The sequence below is a fragment of the Olea europaea genome, chromosome 3 (assembly GCF_002742605.1).
Source record: "Olea europaea var. sylvestris chromosome 3, O_europaea_v1, whole genome shotgun sequence".
NCBI lineage: Eukaryota > Viridiplantae > Streptophyta > Magnoliopsida > Lamiales > Oleaceae > Olea > Olea europaea.
Window position 1 is genome coordinate 17,959,319 of NC_036239.1, and position 6,252 is coordinate 17,965,570.

Consider the following 6,252-nt stretch of genomic DNA (forward strand, 5'->3'; position numbering starts at 1 on the left):
ACAAATATGACTTTGCACAGTTTGACCCAAAATGGTGCAAACTTTCGTGCCAACTTATTTTTTTACTGATGTAAGAGTTGCTTATTTTAAAAAACCTTTTACTTTTCTGAAATTTGACAAAAATTAGTGACATATTTTTGACTTTTTCGTCCTCCTTTAAGGTTAATTGAAGTGGGATGTGAATTGACTATGTAATAATGTAATTACATGGTTAGTGGTAGACAATGGCAATCCAATTTGCACTCTTCTTTTGCAGCAAAAGTCAAAAGGAACAATATACAGCAATAAGAATCATAGGGTCAAACAAAGCTACAATAGGTTTAATTTGCTTTCGTGCTTCAGAAGATTGTACTTTGAACTTCGCTTATCATTGTTGTACCTCGAGGAATTTAGAAAAATATACAAATACTGAAACCAAGATATTAATGTCATGGTCCAAAAATTCCGAAAAGAATACAATCCATAAGTCTTCTATACAGTGACAACTACTTAAGGAATGGTAGAGAATTTACTTTTTGGAGTGCGACCTTTGACAAAAAATTGCTTGTAAGTACAAATACTTGCACATGGCGATTAGCAATGGCAAAAAAAATCGATAAATTCGATGTTCGAGGGTTTCTTTCGAACAAAGTGGATTCCTCATAATAATTAGGTATTCACGACGGAGATAAAGAGAGGATTATTACCCCAGGATGGGATGGGGATAGGGATAGGGACAAGGACAAGAAAAATGATCCTCTGTCCAATTAAAGTCTGTTCAAAATATAAGTTTGTCATCGCACAGATAATAAAAATAAAAAAAAAATAAAAACATAATTTTTAAAGGGAACTTGAACTATTCTATAAACTAAAAATGATAACTTTCATCAACTAAAAACACGAAAAATGAAAAAAAAAATAATAAATGGAACGGTAAACAAGAAAGAGGCACCCCAAATCCCAACCCCCGCTCTGTCCTGCCTTAAACGGGATTAAGAGTTGGACAAGGTGAGAAAACCAGAATGGGACGAGTATGATTGCCATGAACCCTGATCCATTCCATTACCATACCTAAATTTGAGATTATAATGTGTGACAAACGTTGCTTATGACGACCTCATATGATTTGCATTAATTTTCGTAATTTGTCAACATAAGCTTGACTATTTTCACAAAGTAAGTGTAAATGAAGAAAAGAAAGAAGAAGAAAAAGGCAGCAAAACCCCACAGATCGGACAAACAACATGCATGCGTGCTCATGCATGTGTCCTCTTTCTAGAAAGAAAACCACTGCTGTATTCCAAAAAGTCGGCATAAAATTAGCACATCTATCATTCTCTCTGAGTCTCTGTCTATCTACTCTCTCTCTAGGGTTTCTCAGGAGTAACATTGCAGAGCTATTTTGGCATTCTGTCCACCTCCGTTAGATATTGTTATCACCAGATGGAAATTTCACTTTCAACGATGAAAACTTGGAGGCGGCCAGCTTGTCAAACTAGCTCTGAAAATTTCTCTTTGAGAAACTTCTGAAGATTTTCGAAACCAAATGGAGACGTCGTTGATGGCCAAGTGAGTGATGCTACTTCCCTTCTCTTTTTTTTACATTTTCGAGCATTCTTCCTTTTTTTTTTCAAGTAACAAGAATATGAACTTGTCAATTTTGCCAATAAATTGCTTCTTTTGTTTTGTATGTTGACAGAAACTAGTTTTTCCTGTCATAATCATAGGTAACCCACGCCACACTAACAAGGGAGATTTTCCATACCCAAGAAGAAGCTGTTTATCTTAATTCAGAATTTACTTATTAGGAAAAAAGAAAAAAAAATCAACCTTGCGCTTTTAGATGATGTTGATGTAAATTCTTTTACATTTGATATGAAATTCTAACATGGAATTTTTTTCTTGTTCCCATTCGAACCATTTATACGGTTAGGAAAGATATAGAAAAGACCTCAATAATCTGCTGAAGTACCTGAAGGATCTATAGAATAGTCTCAATGTCTGTTGATTTACTGATCACGTTACTGAGTTCCTAGGAACAACTGTAAGAATCTAACACCTGTCCCAAGGTTCCTTCAGCTGATGCGGTTGATCGTATCTCTTTTCCGGATATTAACTTAATGAATCGTAACTCTCGAGGAAAGTGATTTGGCCCATAAAAACAAGGATCTGGAAGAGAGAGGGTTCACATTAGGTCAACGAGGACAGCAACTAAGGGAAATGGATGTGCTATACTCTTGTGTAACTCATTAATATGACTCCGTCATGAGCAAGGAATTCAATCGTCGAAGGAACCCTTCGACGAGATTGAGTATGGCCATAGGACGCCAACATTTGGTGAGATTCTGTTGAATAAGCTGAGTCCAGGATTTCAAGGATGAGAATGAAAATACGAGAAGACACAGATCCTACTTCTTCACAAGCCTTCTCTAGTACACCCATTCCTCAAAGAAAAATGAATTTTCTGACCACAGATATTCATGTCTGCCGAGCTAGCTTGGATTAAAAGATCTCCATTCATTAGTTTTTTAAATAGAAGGTAGAAAGGGCTCTATCCCCCTCTCCGATAAATAAGAGCAATCGTCTGAATAATTGTTATTCCACTTGCAGTTAGAATGCCTCTAAATTTTCTTCATAATTTGATAAGCCAATGAGTTTTTTTCGTGTTTCAGAATACGATTAACCAACATATTAGCTAATCGATTACGATAAATTGGATTAGATTTTGCTATTTTTTTTCTTTTGTAGTACCTCGACGTAGAGAACCGACAAGGCCCAATGATCTTTTATATATTTTTTCAGTAGTAATTCTTTTGAAGAGAGAGTCATTTAGAAAGAACTGCTAAGTCAACTAGGGCTAAGGCTGGTAAAGTGCTTTTTTTGCTTCTACACTAAAAAGTGGTGACGAAAATGGATTCATATAATTAATCTTAAAATAGATATATAGCTTAACTTGTTATGTCAAAGAAGCTTGCTACAGGTACAGAAGTTGGTTCACAGAATTTATACACGAAAGGTATGTGGCAGTTTTTGTAAAAGATGACCAAAAAGAAATGAACAAAGCTGTGAAGGCAACCCTGTACACTTAGAATTGTTCCAAGTCAAATCACTTTCATATTTGAAGTTTGAAAAAGCTTTGCAACTTATAGACTAATATTCGTTCCACATTTCATTGTTTATGAACACAGGCCTGTAGTGAATTGCATTAAGATCATGAGCTGTGATAATTCTCTCTCTCGGGGTAACATTGTCGATTTGTAGGTTAAATTTGAAATATATAATAAAGTAAGTTACTTATTTTATGTTAATTCTTACTCGACCTAAATATATTATTCGAAATTAACTTCGTAATAAGAAAGCAAGCAAAAAAATAAAAATGAAACAAAATATAAAAAAAATAAAAAATAAACACAAATTTTTATTTATTTTTTTATTTTTTTACTTGAAAGTTAAAAAAGTAAAAAAGAAAAGAAGAAGCGGTTACATGTAAATCCAAACATATTTGATTACACAAATTACAAAATTAAAAGTAACTTTAAACTTACTTTTAAGCTGGACGAGCATGCTCTACTAACTATCCCGTCTAGCTTTAAGCTAGTAGGAAAAAGCATTTCAAATCCTTGGCAAGTCAACCATTTTTTATACAATTTTCAAAGTTGAAAAGTTGTGTGCATTTTATCGGATTTTGTTGCATAATCATTTGTGTAAGGTAATTGAAATACAGATGGAACAATTTCATTGGTTTAGAGAAATAAAACTATATGATCTGGCATTGGATTCTCTATAACATTAATTGTGCCTAGAAAATGTATTATCAATTATTCCACTCTTTTAATGTAAAATGCTGCAAAGAGACACACAACAAAAAAAAGCAACCGATCCACTAAAAAAAGATGTGTATAGATTATGTCAACGTTTGAGTTTCATTTTTACAAAAATATATATATATTTTGTTTTTCAAAATTAATGTTCAGTTATACATTAATATTACACGTAATATTGAAAATTTCCTTATTTTTTAACTACATGATCTTCAAAAAATACTATTTCAAAATACATTTTTCTCAAAATCACATTCTAATAGAACCCAAACAGAGAGTATATAAAATGTAAAAATTACATAAATACAAAGGTCTGACGATACAATTTCAAAATTAACAAACTTAAGAATTTTTTTCAAAAATCAAGTGATCACATTTTGTGACATCTAGTTATAGTTTGAGACCTATAACTTAATGAATCATGTCAAAGTTATGGTAACAAGATTTAGGGTCATATGGTAGTCGTAAACTACACAAAAATCATGTTCACAAAGACACAATTTGTAGGTAAAAATTACCTATTTTAGAATCATACATTTAAAATGTCATATATTATTTATTAAGCACAAATATTTTTCCAAGAGAGGCTATTTTGAATACTTCATTGCAAGGTGATGCCAGAGTCCACCACTACAGTGGCTCCACCACTAACCTCCAGATCTATAGTCATCGCCACTGCAATACCATCTTTACCATCAATTATAATAGTCACCACTTTCTGCTAAAACCCTAACCCTCACTCCCAAGTGGCGAGGCTGCAGCGTAGATATATCATCTAGTGATCCAATGAATAAATCACGATCGGAGTCAAAAAAGTGGGCTCAATTGTGGCGATGGGAGGCATGCCTAGATACTTGTTTGCTAGGTTATCGATTGAGGTGAAGATACTCAGTAACATGACACGTCAAAGGAGGAAAAAATACTTGATTTGAAAAAAAAAAAAAATTTTTTTTTTCAAAAAAGGGGGGGGGGGGGGGGGGAGATGGATTAAATGATAGGTTAGGTAGTATGAGGTGGAGTATACCTGAGTTTTGAAAAAGATAAATTTAATTTTTGATTTTTGAATTAGATGGTTAAAAAATAAGGATGGGGAAATTTTCCAATTTAAAATTTGGGAGAAAATGAAGGCCCAATTATCAGAACAAAGCCTTTATTTAGACTTTTGAGTGGTAGTATCTATTTTGTTGGAATTTTTTTCTAAAGTGATACTGCACATACATCAGGATGTTTATAACGATATTCACCTTTTCACATGGAGAGTGACCTACTTTTGATAAAATATAATTTATTCGAAATGAATATTCTCCATGTGAACCTGATGAACACCGTTATGGACACCACATTATGTATATATAACACATTTCTTTTTTTTATGTGACGCTAAGCGTACTCAGAGCTGATCATCCTTGATGTGATGTGATATTAAATGATAGATCTATTAAATAACGTTATTTATGATTTTTTTTATCTTATAAATTTATGATTTTTATGATACTAATATTTCTCAAATGCAAATCTAGAATAAGTCAAAAAAAAATAGCAACAAAATAATAATCTTGGAAACAGATCAAGATTAAAGAATTTTTGTAACGAATAATGTGGAAAGGTCAGCCGTCCAATTGTTTGTGGAGGACTTTGCACGTGTTTTCGCAAAATTAATGTTGAAAATGATCTATTAGGCACGATTTCTTTAGCTTATATTGCTGAATATTAATGATAATATCATAAATTTATCTACTAATTAATTATAGTGTAATGTCATCGTTACTTAACATAAATTAACTTTATTGGAAATCTTATAAATTATTTCTTGCATATACGTTATTCCTGATGTTGGCAGAAGCATCACCCAAAAAAAATAAATAAATAAAAGTACGGTATTACAAACAAGAATTAGCGTCCAAATTAACGATTGTGTGGAAACAATCTCCAATGTTTTAATGAAATTGTATAAGGTAAATTGTAATAAATTGCATACATAAATTTGAATTTTCTATTCATTGTAAATATTTGTATATAAAGAATTAATAACACACACTTTTCAATTATGTTATCGTCGTACTGATTTCATCATTATCATTGTATCAACAAAATCATTGAAGTTTAGCAATTATCGATCCTATGCAGCCATTTCTTAACTAAGATCTAGAAACAATACGACTTTAATTTCATTCACGTTTATTATTATTATTATTATTATTATTATTATTATTATTATTATTATTATTATTATTATTATTATTATTACGCTTCGCGTTCTTTCTATTGCATCCATTTAATTCTGGGATAGGTGGCTAATAATAATTTAAGTAATTGTCGTCAAACAATTGGCTCGGACACCAAAACATTTATTTATCTACATTGTATGGTAATAAAGATCAATAAAGTAAATTCTCGTTTATATATTTATATATTTATTTATAGAAAAACATGTCATAACTCAGAGCACAAT